At 34.7% G+C, this 15,667-nt stretch overlaps 1 protein-coding gene across 1 annotated transcript in view; it reads right to left on the bottom strand.

Annotated features, from left to right (window-relative positions):
* Positions 1–15,667, bottom strand: part of LOC138702769 (nucleolar protein dao-5-like) — a 966,798-nt gene that overhangs the window by 506,725 nt on the left and 444,406 nt on the right. The gene's annotated exons all lie outside the window — the stretch shown is intronic.

Here is a 15,667-nt window from a genome sequence, read left to right as displayed (position 1 = left end):
GCGGCTGATGGAGACTGCCACCACCTTTTCAAATTGATGGAACCGGTGCGACACCGGTGGAGCATCAGTGACGTCATCGTTGAAATCCGGAACACAGTGATGCTATCAGACTGCTCAGCACTGAGATTCGGAATACACTCTATGACCTTCAGCGGCTTCACAGCTCCTGCGAATCACAGGAGTGCTGCGTTGCCTAATAAAGGAATATCGCTATCAAAGGGGACGTTGGTGGTGGAGCATTTATTTAATTCTGAAATTCAGTAGTTGCCAGATATAATACATTTATACATAAGTACATCCGAAAAAACCGTAATTTTAGGGCAAACAGTTCCCTCTGTACCAGGCGTCTCAAGGCCAACGCATAGAAGTTGTTACAGAGAGCAAGTGTAGATAGCATAGTCAGCTGAAGAGATAAGCGCAGTACCCGAAGATAGCCGATCGTTGATTATGTTACAAGCGTGAGCGAGCTAAGTTGTAACTTTCGCTAGAGAAATGCTACAAAACTGTACTTCTGTGTTGTACTTATTATGCATGTCACAATAGACGGTTGTTTTCGGAAGGAATTTCTTAAGTAATTATTTAAGCACAAGGAACTAGCCACTCTACCCATTATCTCCTGGCCTAGTTGCCTCATAAGTAGTGTCTTGTTAGTATCACTTGTTAGGTTCAAACCTGTCTTCGAACAGTTGACTAAACAACAACAGTACTTCGTTTCTAGTAAATTGTTTTTGGTATCTCTCTTTTTTCATAAGTTTGTACTATATTTAAAATAATAATTAAATCATTAAACTTGTTGGTTGTTAGAGTACGTATTGTTATGATATGCCAATATTAATATATTCATTACAATAATAGTTAATAATATGTTTCGTAATGTTTTCAATAATTAATAATAACCAAAACGTCTTAGGAATTCACAAACAATTATTTAAAATTAGAACTATTCAAATCTTAAATCTGGTCTCAATTTTTTTCCTTAAGTCCTTCTGTACTTCACTATAATAATAATAATAATAATAATAATAATAATAATAATAATAATAATAATAATAATAATAATAAATTTATTTTCTAATAATATATCAATGAGTAAAAAGAAGAAATCTGAAGCATGAAGAACCATACATGTTACGTCATTATTTCTTACATTGGTATTGATTCAAATTAGGTAAAAATTCTATATTAAAGAAGTGGTAACAGTCATCCACTAAAACTTGCGACTTCCACAATTTCACTTTCCCTATAAAAGCTTTTATTTCTTCATACATTCGCGGTAATAAAGACGATCTTTCCTAGGAGATGAACACAATGACTAGCCATTACATCGTAGCGGTTTGAGATGTCTATTCAAACGTCGCGGTCAATGACGTCATCCAGAGATACACGAACTGCTCCCGCATCTTGTTTAGATTAAAAAAAAAAAAAGCGAGAGGAGGAAGTGCTCCGAGAAGACCCCATTGAGACGTCTGCTCTATAGAATTATTACAAGAATATGGGTTATAACGCAGTGTTCGATCTTAAAGCATTCCGGAAGAATAGCGCTATTGTTTAGAACGCCTGCATCACTCAACACACGTAGATACAAGAAAATAGAAAACAAATACACACGGTCAAGCTGACACACTCTCATCATTCTTCCTCTGTATTATATCTGCACAAAAAGCAGGTCATTTCTCGTTCATGTGAAAGAATATTTTTATTACACCTTGTCGTTGAGTAAAGCAAGTGGTAGTGATAAAAGAGAGACAAAAGATTGTTTTACGCAGAGCACGCACAATTGATATTTAGAGTTTACAAGTTTTTTTTTTTTATATTCCTCTTTTAACAGACAAAAGGCCGAGTCTGTCCTTCGACGTAGCGAAAACGGTCGTTTAATTCGCCGTAACTCGGGAACCATTCAAGATTCTGAGTAGCAATAACTTTTAAAAGTAATCTCCATTATTTTTCGACATTTCTCTCACTTTGATCCCCGTCTAACGTGGGAAAAAAAAAAAAAAAAAAAAAAAAAAAAAAACGTCCGTCGCTTACCAAATTCTGGAAGGTGTAAATGTATGTTTCGAACAGATCACTTTTTCCTCTCTGTTTCCAAAACAGATTTTGATTTAGAATTTTCTTCTATGCTTTCCTCAGACATTCACCTATAAATTACAGCGCGATTGATTAATTAATAACTACACAATACGATTTATAAAACCAATACAACTGGACTGCACTGAATTAATAGTTTCATACGAAGGCCTGCCTGCTGTTGTTGAAGAAATAAAGTATCCACCCTACAGTACATATTTGTCTATGGTATATTCTATAATATTACATTATTTTTGTTGAAACTAACAATCATCATGATATTCATATATTAAATACTAAGAAATCGTAACTTTCGCATGACAGTATTCCTAAGACATGAATTATATAATTAACAATAACGATCAACTTAATATTTTATATAAATTGGACCCTTGTCTCAAAATAAAATAAAAACTTTGATCTGTTAGGAAGTGAAGGGCAGAACAGTAATATTAAACAATTGCCAGTCAACAATCAAATCATTTACTTTGACTAAAAATAAGCATTTCTATGTTCTTGGGGTTTACGTTGATTATCTAATATATATATATATATATATATATATATCATTTTGCTACATTAATAAAAGCATGTATATTATTCAGTTTTTCGTGCGCTTTTTTTCCTAGCAACTTGACAACTTTTATGGTTCACAACACTGCCATAAGTATACAGGTTCACTTTCAGAGTTACATACACGTAATGAAGTCACTATTATCCTTCACAGTTCACTGTTTCGCATGCGGTTTTATGACTGTTCGTTTTTCTGACGAATTGTTCACACAGGTAGGACCTAAGTGGAACCAATGCTAGCAACAGACATGTTTCAACACAGTTGATATATGGACACGCAATACCTTGACCACATCAATTTAGTTCATTATCCCTTCTTCCTATAAGTACACTAATTCAGTAGTAACTTTATTATCTTTTGCCTCATCATATCAAATGCAAGTAAATAAACATCCACTATTTGAATGGGAGGACTACGGGGTTTCCGATGCTAATATAGGAAGGGCTTGGGGCTCATCAGGCTACTCTCCTGCGAATGTGATCAAGCTCTATCGGGGGCTGAGAAAGATTGATCCGGGTCTAGGACGCTTCGTCACTCTCTAGTTTAGTCACTGGCAGTTCGTCACAATGAAAATTTGGTCACAATACCTGTTCTTCACAATGATAAGTTGGTCACAAGTATTTTTTCGTAACATGTGACACTGTCGTTACAATGACAACTTGGTCACAGTACTACTTGCTGCCAATATGAATGAATGAATATTGTAATCTTAAACATTTTATTAATTTTATTATGTTTTCAATATACAGGGTGATTCACGAGTAAAGGTAAAAAAAAATTAGTATACGATATCTTGGGCCATTTTGAGTGAAAAAGTTCATATGAACATATGTAGGTCCATTTTCGAACGATGGCGGAGCTAGATGCATTTTTTTTTTGGTAAAACGTCTCACCCCAATGTGAATCAGACGTTGCCATATGCTGCTAAATGTTACAATATATGAGCCAAGGTCACGGATCGCAATGAATAACATAACATTGGAATCTGTATTGTGAGCTACGTGGATAAGTTCATTCACCTCACAAACCGGGTGATGGGGCATTACAAATGTCCAATCGCCTGTCCGTAACTGATGTAATGACACATCCCGCTCATAACACAAATACACTATCGCTTATCAGTTCACAGCAGTTCAGTCAGCTACTTACAGTACAGTAGTTATAAAGGGACATCATTTTATTTTTACTAACATTTTTAATATTAACCTGTCTAAACCTTCAGAGAACCGGAAACACCGCTTGCTCCCACCCCCCTCCAAGACTGGAGTTCGATGATACTGGCGTAAAACACAAATCACTCTACTAGGTATAGGAAGGAAGAAAAGTAGTTCATCCATTTACGTAAACTAGGAAATATCGCGATTTTGAGTTTGATAATTTTCATTGGGTTTTTCTTTAATCAAAGAAAGTACTGTATTAAGAATAAGTGTTTTTACTCACGAAGTGAGTTATCCATGCGAACGTATTCATTATGCAGTGTATATTATACTGTCTACAGCACATTAGCGTACAATATAGAGAAAGAAGTTAAATTGAAAAATAATCATAATATGAATATTTAAACACAATTTTGAAAATGGTGGCCGTTCATTTCGATACAGGCTTCAGTTCTTTTGTGCATATTATCGCACTATAAACTATTGCATCTAATTCCAATTGCCAGTTTCGTCCTTCGTACTAGTAACTCATGTTGAAATAATTCTGTACCTACTCTACGTACTGTAAATTCAATCTTCACTTCTGCCCGACCCGAAAATATAAAATTACTCAGACATGCTATCTACTGTCCGTCCGCAGGATTGTATAAAGGGAGGAAATCACGTGACAGTTAATTACTTAACGAGGCCCTTTTATTTAAGTTAAATTAAACAGGTGTATAATATTACGTAAATGTCCAATTCCTAAGAGAAATTAATGTTTTCAGAAAAGAGCTAAGACAGCCCAGCTATTACAGAGGGGCGAGAAGAAGCAGGTGGGGGAAATCGGGATGCGACGTAGGCAAACGGACAGTACCTGTGCGAAAATATGATTCAATATTGAAAGCTCTTTCGTCACTGGAAAACGCGAACATATTTCTGGAACGTACTATACTCAGTAACTCAGTACTGCTTACTATCTGCGGTCTTGGTTCTGTGTGGAGTTGGAACTTCCTTAGTAGAAGGGGTGGGAGTGAAGTACATTCAAAAACTAAGGTACAATAAAAATTGAAGTAAAAATAAAATGATGTCCCTGTACAAGTACAGTTATCGGAAGTATTAAGTTGTGTTTTTCAAGATGCCTTATAAATTTTCGACTGCAGAATATGCCAATATTGTGTATGTTTATGGTTTGTGCGATGGAAGTTCCTTGCGTGCCGTAACTGAATATGAACGACGCTTTCCGAACAGAAGAGTACCACATCGAAGAGTATTTACTGTCTATGGGGTTGGATGAAAGACTTGGTATACCAAAGGAAGGTGAAAACGAGAGAGGCGCAAATCGACAGTATTTTGGATCCTGCACGCCGCATAAAGAACAGCCACGTGCAACTCTCCCGAGCGATAAGCGCAATTCACGCCCGAGCGCTACAGTGCATTGAAGCAGAAGGAGGTACCTTTAAAAATGTGCGAAAACATCGACCCCGACATCTAGAATATTAGGTATGTATGCATATGTGAATACAAACTTTAAATTTGTCCATTATCTGTCTCAAAATGGGAGTTAGTACAATGGAATCCCAGAAGTTTTTGTGAAATCAAAGAGACATATCTTCGTAACCGTTCGAAAACGGACTTATATTCATATGAACTTTTTGACTCAGAATGACTTCAGAATTCATATCCAAAATTGTTTACCTTTCCTCGTGAATCACCCTGTATAAAAGCAAAATATTCCTGCTACGTTATGTCCAAGAGACTGTAAGTACCCAATATATTATCGTTATCCTTGTACTCCCCATATTCAACAATTCTCTGAATTCTTTTATCTAATTCAACGTATTTCTTCTTTTTCTTGGGAGGAGATACGCCACTTGCTATTCTTTCTATTACCATGTTGATTTCTGCCGCCTCTCTCTTTGAAGGAGTGCCAGAATATGATATAGTGAGAGGTGCACTTTTCCCATTAAAAGGTTGAGTCGCCTATGCCAAACCTCACAGTTTGTTGTTCTTGGTAATTACATTAAGGTCTTATTCTTCCTCCTACTATCATTCCTCCTATGTTCTGAAAGCAGTTCTTTAAAAGAATAACCCCTGAATTTAGTGACATTACTTACGGTTCACTCGGTATAATATAAAGAAAAAATACACAAAATATCGTTGGGGACACTTTTTCCAAACTTCTAGTTCCAAATTTTAGTTAGCAACCCATTTTTCCCCACACATTTAGTTCCAATTAGCAACAGTTCAACAACACCTCTGCTTGAAAATCATACTTTATTATATATATTTTTTCTCAAATCTACATTTCTTGGTTGTTAGCATTATTGCCAATTTTCATGACTATTCAACATTCATATATGGACGAAGTGACAAATTTTCGTGACAAAGGAAGCTTTCTGCTCGATTTCCTATATTATAGACACTCTCACAAGCAAACATTCTCATGGGAGGAGATAAAAACAGTTATTTTTTTTTCTTCCACTATGTTACTAATGTAAAAACAAGTGCTTGTACAAATTTTGGCCACTCTGTTGCTGTTGTAAAATTGATAATAAATATGTAATGTATTTATTATTGTTAATTATTATTATTATTATTATTATTATTATTATTATTATTATTATCATCACTATCGTCATTGCTATCTCTGTTTTTCTTTCTTTTTTTCTTGTATTAGCTCGATGAGAGCTCTATAGTCTTCTTTTGACCCTGTTGATCCTCTATAGGGCTTTAATTTAATTTCTATTATTTTCATCTATGTTTGTATTTCTGTTTTGTATTTATATGTGCTAGCTGGTAGGATGGAAGAGAAGGCCTTATGGTCTTAATCCTGTCAGATTAAATAAATAAATAGTAATAAATCATTGTAACCATTTCTTAATTCATCTTACAAGAATCTGCAGTCGTGGAAACCAATTACTTCTGAAATAAATATAAAGTGGCTAAGGAATACCATGAAAGTAAAGTATTTTGGGAAAATGGGCTGCGACAAAATTGTTTGCGAAACTATAAAGGGCTGTCGAACTACTAGTTTTGCAAAAAAAGTTTTGGAAAAACTGTCCACCAATCACAAAATATAACAAGTATGATAATCTGATGAAAAACAGGATACCGTACACATGCCATTATGTAGGCTAAGTTTCCTGCATTCAACGCCTCTTTTAACCGCACAATGTACACTTTGCAATCTCGTTAATCGTCAGAAAGGCTTGAAAGTAAATGCTTTGACGTCGAATGTCTTAAAAAGGTTTACGATGAAGTTATTATATTTTATGAATTTCAAATTGAGCACTAATGATCATTAAAACCTGTGTGCCGGAAACCTGAAAGCTAATACTTTTAACAACATCATAAATCACGCCAAGTTTTGTACCAAGATAATGAATCTTCTGCTTGCATAAAATGAGGAACTAGTTGAATATAACCTTGTACCAATTAGTTAGTTACACACTCCTGCCCATTCTCCCGTGAGTGCTGGAGTAGCTACGCTACGTAAAGATTATATGCTAGTAACTAGCATTTAAATGCTTATTTGACAGAGTCTACAAATGTAGCTGTAATTGCGTGTGATGATATCATGTAAACATAGATAAAGTCATTATTTAATTCACAAAAACCAAGTTTGTAAGTTCCGACTAGAATCCAATCCAGTTGTACCAACTGCAGGAAAATTATTGATGACTGGGGCTCGGATTTTTAGGTGCTAAAAATCGGGAAAATGTGTGACAAAAAAGGAAAAATATTTAATTATGTTCCAATTATTTTTTATGAATACAGACAATGTGCAGTACTCACCAATATAAATTATGCTATCTCGTCAACTGCTGAAATAATACAGTACACAATGAGATTAATCCCCACGATGTCCATCACAAATGACCTTACGCATTTCCGTGAAAATATCGAAATATTTTTTCAGTAATACAATAGCTTCTTTCATATTTAATATAATGACAAACAAATACGAATAATAGTCGAATCGGCCATTAGTTTTGATAAATGCATAAAAAACTGTTTTAATCAAAAAGTTTTAAACACGGGCGAATACCATTTTCCGAGCATGAAATGCATGCTTAAAGACATGTCCTATCAAAATTTGGGACAAAATATGGCTATTCATCTCCAGTATGTTATCATTTTTTTAAATGAGGGCCTTTTAGAAACGACCTCAAAATCTGAACATTTCTGCATTTGGCTGGAAATAAATTAATCATAATTACTGTTTTCTGCTAAGATGAATCAGTACATTCTTAATCATCATCTACTTCTGCTTCTAGTGCAGGCAAATTCAAAATTGCCTCATAACATGTATTCGTGCATATTAAAAGGAACCATTTGGTGAATTTTAGTTTTATAGTCTTAAAAAAAAAAAAACAAAAACAAAGAGATTATTCAAACTGGATAATTCTTATGCAGGAGAAAGGTTTTTCGGGCTATCAGGCCGTGGTCCGTTGGTTGAGTGACCAAACGTTTCGTTCACTGAAGATGTTCACCGCAGCAGTGAATGAAACGTTTGGTCACTCAACCAACGGACCATGGCCTGATAGCCCAAAAACCTTTCTCCTATTGGCGCCCGCCGAGAAAGCCTACACTCGAATTTTTTATGCTTTCGGAATGATCACATCTTAAGCAATAAACTGTAAAAATATTAAAGTCCTGCGTCAACTGGAACACGTTCAAATCACTGTCTATATCTCACCCTAGAAAGCCGCCAAGCAGTCCCTTTTCATATGCACGCACACATAATTATGATAACGGTAAGTGTTGGTCTGGGACAGGCCTAAGACAACTCAATCTTGTTGTGACGTATGTGCAGCGAGTGCTAGGTTCATACAGCTAGTGACGTCTCCTGATTGCACGTGTAGCTGTTCACAGGACGGTATGGGGAATTCAGTGTAAAGGCATTGCGTTGTCGTTGTAAGCTTCAAAAGTAAACATACAGTGTCTATCAGTCTTATTCGTACAAGTAAAAATGAAGGACACGTGAAATGAAAGTATTATATTATTTATCTTTAAAAAATCTGTACGGTAACATTATGAATACAATTAAAACAAAAACTAAATTCCATATGTACCATAGACATGTAAATAAACTCAATTAAAAAAATAGAATTTCTTTACCTGTCATTTGTATTCGTACACTTAGTAACAAAAAGAAATAACATAAACAATTACGTTTTAATATCTGGTTACATATCCTCTGGTTGTGATCACTGCCTGGCACCTTCTCTGCATAGAATTTACCAACGTTTTATATTGCTGCGGAGTAAACTTTTGACATTCTTTTAGCGCAACAGTTTTGAGATGTTCTTTGGACGAAATTTTATTTTTATGTACATTTTCTTTACGTCTGAACCACAAATGCTCGATGGGATTCAGATCGGAGGAGTATGAGTTGCTTCAGGATGTTCCATATCAATCAGTGTTTGTTCATTTCGGCCGTATGTTTGCTGTCATGGTCTTGTTGGAAAATGTAGATAGACGGCAAACCCATTTTTATTTCACTTTCTTTGACCTTATTTTTCAAAATATTTTTATAGACCACTTTGTCCATAATTCCATCAATGAAGTCGATGTTATCTACGCCTTTCGATGACATACAGTCCCAAATCATTATGGAGTCACTACCTCCATGTTTCACAGTGGGACGAATGTTACCACTTTGTCGGCCTCATTCTTCTTTTTGCATAATCTATGGGCACCATCGGATCCGAGAAGATTAATCTTGGTCTCATCCGACCAAATAACAGTCCCAAAATTCTTGGTCCTTATTTACATGAGCTTTAGCAAATGCAATTCTTAAAGCTCAATTTTTCCTACTTTCTAAGGGCCTCTTTCTTATCCTTCTACCCTGAAATCCATATTTATATCGGACACACCGCACCGTTGATTCATTAACAGTTTTCCTTGTTGTTTTTGTCATGACAGGAATAGTTTCGGCACACTTAAGCGTGGATTTTATTTTATCTGTCTTATGATAAAACGTTCCTCCCTCTCATTTAGTATTTTTCCCTTCGGTTTCCTCTTTTGATTTGAAGTAGATCCACGGTATTTGAATTAATTAACCACGTATTGTACCGTGCAATGGATTTATTTACTATATTGCCTATTTTCCTTAAAGAATAACCTTCAAGAGCCAGTCTAACTATCGTCTCCTTTAGCTCAGCACTTACTTCCTTCGACTTGCCCATTTTGAACAGAACTGACTGCTGAAACAAAACAAACTCTAGAGCACGGAGTAATGCACTGTTTACGTTGCACTCGCTGATACCATTAAGGCACGGACCCCCGAATATTTCAACTTTACTCAAGTGTACGAATATAAATGACGTACAATTTTACTTTCAGAATAATGTATTTATTAATATTTTTGTTATTTACGGATTAAAATAAAAAGTGGTTGTAAATTAACGTTCTAAGAAATAATTTTAAAGCATTGCCACTAGTATTAGTATATAAATATAATTATTTTGTACAAAATGTTGTGTTATTCGTTTACATTAGATATGTACGAATAAGAATGATAGACACTGTATCTTTCTGATGGCTTCTAACCATTCAGTGCCTAATTTATTGTCAGTATGGGAGAACCTTTTCCTTTTTGTGTCGTGTGGTGAAGAAGCAAAAGTGTTTAGTTTTTGGCAAGGAAATGCACCGAGTTAAAAAAGTTTAATCTACATTTTCACTATTTTTCGTGCCACCCAAGTGAATATGACAACTATCAGGGAGATAAACTTGATGAGATGATAAAACAGTTAAAGGAGACTGCTGAACATCAAATTAGCGAATATTCTGTTCGTTTGATCTTCAAAATTACGGTACTCCATGTATAGCGAATAAATCTGATGGAGATTTTGCTAAAGCTGTTGTTGTGATGGCTGCAGAGAAAAATGTTCAAATCTTCTACAAGATTTTGAAAGTGTAAGCGTGCCTTCAAAGACAATAATGAGAATTTTAAAAATCCAGAAAATCATCGTAATAAAGTTCATCTGGTGTATTAATGTTTAATGATCACACTTTCTTGAAACAGGAAAGCAATGCTTATTTTAATTTTGCAAAGAAAAATTTGTTTCAATATTGCTGTGAATAATATCATGTACTGCAATACAACATATATATGCTTAGATTTACTTTAATAAAAGCGTTCTTCAGTTCATTTTTAAAAAGGATCATTATTATAATTCAATCCTAATTATTACTTCGGAATATGTATGATAAGTACTTTCTTGTGTTAAATTTTAACGTACCTTGTTGACATGTTTCGACCTATTTTCGGTCATCTTCGGAACTGGTCGTTGTTGGTCTTGGCGCCTCTTGTTTCCTGTGTGGATGCGTTCGTTGTGTAGAGTCAAAGAATGTATGTGTTTTGAAATTGAGTTGTGTGTTGAGAATATCGTTGGGGTGTGTTTTCGCGTGTCTGTATATTTCATATTGTTCTAGTGTGTTGAGTTTCTGGCTTTTTGGTTGGATGTGCAGTATTTCCATGTCTGTGTTGATGTCTCTGTAGGTGTGGTTGGCATTTGTGATGTGTTCTGCATATGTGGAGGTGCTTTGTAATACGTTAAAATTTAACACAAGAAAGTACTTATCATACATATTCCGAAGTGATACAGTGTTAAAAGTTGTGTAATCAAGATGCCTAATTATTAGTTATCAGTTACAGAACTACAAACAGTTTCTTTAAAATTAGCTTTATTTGTGCTCAGTCTGGATTAACGTGAGTGCATGTTTTACAGTTCGAGTTATAATTTTAATCTCCTGGACAACATTAATGCAAGTCGTATTCTCAGTTATGCTTCTTTAGATCCGTGCATGACCTTGTTCTTACCCTCCTTCAAGATCACCACCCCTACATTGCTTCATGATCTTGTCAACCCTCTCTCAACCACCACCCCTACAATGCTCTTAACTCGTTTATAAAGCGTACAGTGAGAAGAGATGCAAGGTACTACAACATGTCAGAGCATATAGCTGTCTTCCCCTGTATTAACAAAAGAGAAATCTGAAATGCAGTACAGTATTTAGTTTTTTTCACCTTTTATTTCATCCCTAAACCATCAATGAATTGGTTTCATATATGTAAATACCAATATTAGCATTCACATTACTTTAAGTTTAATTTGATCAGTATGAGAAACAATTATTATCACGAAAAAGGAGCCACCATTGCAAGACTCCGCTGTGCCCGCGGCAGCGAAACAAGAGCGCAGCGGGCTTCAGAGCTGGCTGAGATGACGTCACAGGGCATCGAGTTGAGGTATCTGGTGACTTTATTTAACGTCTTCCTCTTTATCTGGGTTTATTCGTACCTTCTATTTATAAGCAGACGTTTCTGGAAAGTTTATGTTATGAATTGCACGCAAACTTGAATGAAAATCATTCAATGAATGTTTATTTTCATTGCTGTAATGATACTAGCAATGCTTTCAACTGTTTCATACAGATGGCAGTGATGTCAGTTATTAAATTCACTGCTAGATGCAGTGTTGCTAATTCAGCAGTTTTTCCGCTAAATCTAGCTTTTTTTTGGAGAACTGTCTCGCAGGTAAAATTTTATTATCCCGCTTAGCGGGAATACTAGCGGTTTTTAATCTTTAAAGTTTCTGAAATGAAATTCATATTAGCATTAAAAGCGGCTTTCATAAATTACATTTAATTTGTTCAGTATGTGTTTTGTGAAATAATGGATGTGTCAATGTAGTGATAATTCCATATTACCGTTAAAACCCGAAATCCGTCAAAACCAGTTTCAACTCGTAAAAACTAGTTTAAGCAAATAAAGATAGACAGAAAGTGAGTTTTCGTATAATCTAGAATCAGTGTCAGGTTAGGTTTGGTTTGTTTAGGTTTTTGTTTGGCAAACTGTTTTTTTTTGGGGGGGGGGATTTTAACGGTAACATATATAATACAATAAGAATATAAATATGTTGTGTCTGTGATAAAAGTATTTAAAATTGCTTTATAGCGCCACATTGGGAATGATAAAAGTGTGCAATATTCATTACATTGGGGGCGGATGTCGTTACATTGGCGGGTGGATGCTCTATCTTGACCATTATTATTATTATTATTATTATTATTATTATTATTATTATTATTATTGAATAATAAGTATACATTAAAATCTAAGAGATATTTGTTAGAAAATCGCGGGTTTTCGAAAGCTATCTAGCGGGATTATATGAACAAGTGTTGGCAACATTGGCTAGATGATCCTTTCTCCATGATAAGAAGAGAATACTCGCTCGAGAAAGGTCTCTTTCGGAGTTTCCAGATTCCCTCCTGAATACGCAGCCCGATTCCCTTCCAAAAGAATGTAAACTTACAGCTCTATTTCCTCCCAAATGAAATCAAATTCGCGGATGTCACGGACCAGTTACCTCTGGATTTACATTGTAAACACTGGTAATAATCGGTAGACCTGTTCCCTCTGTGCATTGGAAATACAACTTCCCATCCTACTACAGAATGCGGACTGACGTAAATTCAAATTCTGTTACGTGTCCATCTTTGTGTACCACCATTCAATATTGTATTTACAACCGTTATTTATATTAAATAATAATTACTCTTATGATTTAAAATTATCACTAGTCCAATCATGGCAGAAATTGCTCAAATAGAAAGAATGATGCGTTGCCCAATTTCGACTTCCAGCTATTGGTTACGCGAGATCGATAATACTGCAATTTAGAGTTTAAGCTAGAAAATAAATAATTGTCGAAAAAATGCACAAATGAAAAATTATATTTGTGCTAACTGCGAAATGTTTGTGCAATATTATAAATAATTGTGCAGAAAGAAAAAATTAATAAAATTTGCAGAAACAAAAAGTTATGTAATTTCTTTCTTAGAGTTTTATTACTTTCAATCCATCTTATCACACTGTCTAGATATACTTGGTATTTAAGCAAATCATTAGACGTAGGTATGTTTAGAAACAATTACTGCTGAATTTACATCACATTAAAATACATTATTTTATGGGCACTCTAAACATTGAAATTCTTTACTAGTTGGCCCTTCAAGATTTATTGTTAGCAGAGTGCTAACTCTTTTTACTGAAAGGCGGTTTCTAATTCCAGTTTTTACAAGATTGAAATCCTCGTTCACAATTTACAGAATTCGGTGGAATTATATAAATCAATTAGAAGAAATTGTTCACTTAACTTACATGAATTGCATCAACTCTTTGAAATCAATTTCTGAACATCTATTGCTCAATACCTTTTTTGAACATTGTCTATGCCATTAGCATTTCATTTAAATTCAGATTAGTTCTAACACATCTCTGATATAATTTTTTCCATTACCATCTTCGTTTCTGAAGTCCAATGTGGTTGTCGCAATTTATGCACATTTACATTCAAAGTTTGCTGCATTTTTAGAAGTCTAGTAGCAAAATGCGACAAATGCGACTGTGGCTTAAACCCTGCTGCAATCTTGAGGCAATTTATTAATATTGAGACGGTGTAGCTTACATCTTACATTTTACAAAGCTCGGAGGGCAACACGAACAAAGCCTGAGTTACGTATGAAGCTGATTTCTTACTTTTAATGGATTAATGTTTCAAATTAATATTTATGAATTTGGAAGTCCTATACCCAGTGCAATACGATCAATATTAATTCAGAATGCTAAGGGTCTTAGAAGAAAGGGAAGAGAGTTATGTATATTACTAAATAAAAAGTGACCAGGAGGAAATTGAATTATTATTTTTGGATCTTATTCCACAGGGAGGGAATGTGCCTATGAAAATTGACGCCGGGAGGCAACTGACTCACATCCGTCTCTTTAAAATGCTCTATGGGCAGGGGGCAGGTATTTATGGCGATTAATTTTAACATTTGGTTTTTTTAATATTGGTGTCGGCGGAGATTGTTGGAGATTGATTTTTACTCTTGGCGGAGATTAATAGAAATTTTGGAAAATACAATTATTTTGGAATTGGAGTATTAACTCAGTATGAATATTACTTTCCAAATAATTAACATTAAAGGTTCGTTGGATTATGGTAAAAGTGCGGTATGGCCAGTAGACAATATTAGTTGGATTGAGACTGTATTTAACACACATTCATTAAAAAAAAACTTGCAGCTCTAAAATTAACACTTTGAAATTATTAGTGAAATGTTGAATTCTCCGTTTTTTAAGTTTACTAACGTAATCAGAACACCTGGAATACCATGTAACGTAGGCTACTTGGATATATAACAGAATCAAGTGAAAGAAATCCGAAGAAAAAAAAAACTCAGAATATGAAACTCGCTATAAAACGACGCAATATTAATATTTCAATATTAGAACTCTATTTCGCGACTTGTCACGATTGTTTTATCCGTAATTATTAATCAGAATCACTTAATTCGCTAAATATTAGCAAAAATCTTTTGTATATCTATTATGTCGTCATTTTTGCGATCTCCATAAATACCCGGCCCTGACTATGGGTTTCTCTTAAATGAAACTGAATCCATACAGTATTTAACTTAGTTTTGCTAAAAACTGGACAAAGGTCCTTTAAAAAATAACTGATTGTTTCCACTGCAAGCCGAATGCAACCCAAATGTTATCACAACCCTCAAAATATAAATTAAAAAAACAAGACTGTCCAGTGATAATAGAGATGTTTAATGCAGCTGGACGAACGGAGAGACAGATAATAGATCATTTTGCAAGAACGTTATCGAAATGTGACTTGTATGTTTTTAACATGATGCTATCGAAATTCCGCTGTTTATGAATGACAGTGATAACATTAGCAGAAACGAAGCGCTCTATATTAAAGTAGTTAACATACTGAAAGATTATGCACATTAATAAACGACAGAATTAGCACATTTAACAGCCATATAATTAAAATAATCTACTCGTTACCGGATTTGG

Source organism: Periplaneta americana, chromosome 7 (assembly GCF_040183065.1).
Source record: "Periplaneta americana isolate PAMFEO1 chromosome 7, P.americana_PAMFEO1_priV1, whole genome shotgun sequence".
Lineage (NCBI taxonomy): Eukaryota > Metazoa > Arthropoda > Insecta > Blattodea > Blattidae > Periplaneta > Periplaneta americana.
The sequence above is the reverse complement of the archived record's forward strand: the minus strand, read 5'-3'. Positions and strand labels throughout refer to the sequence as shown.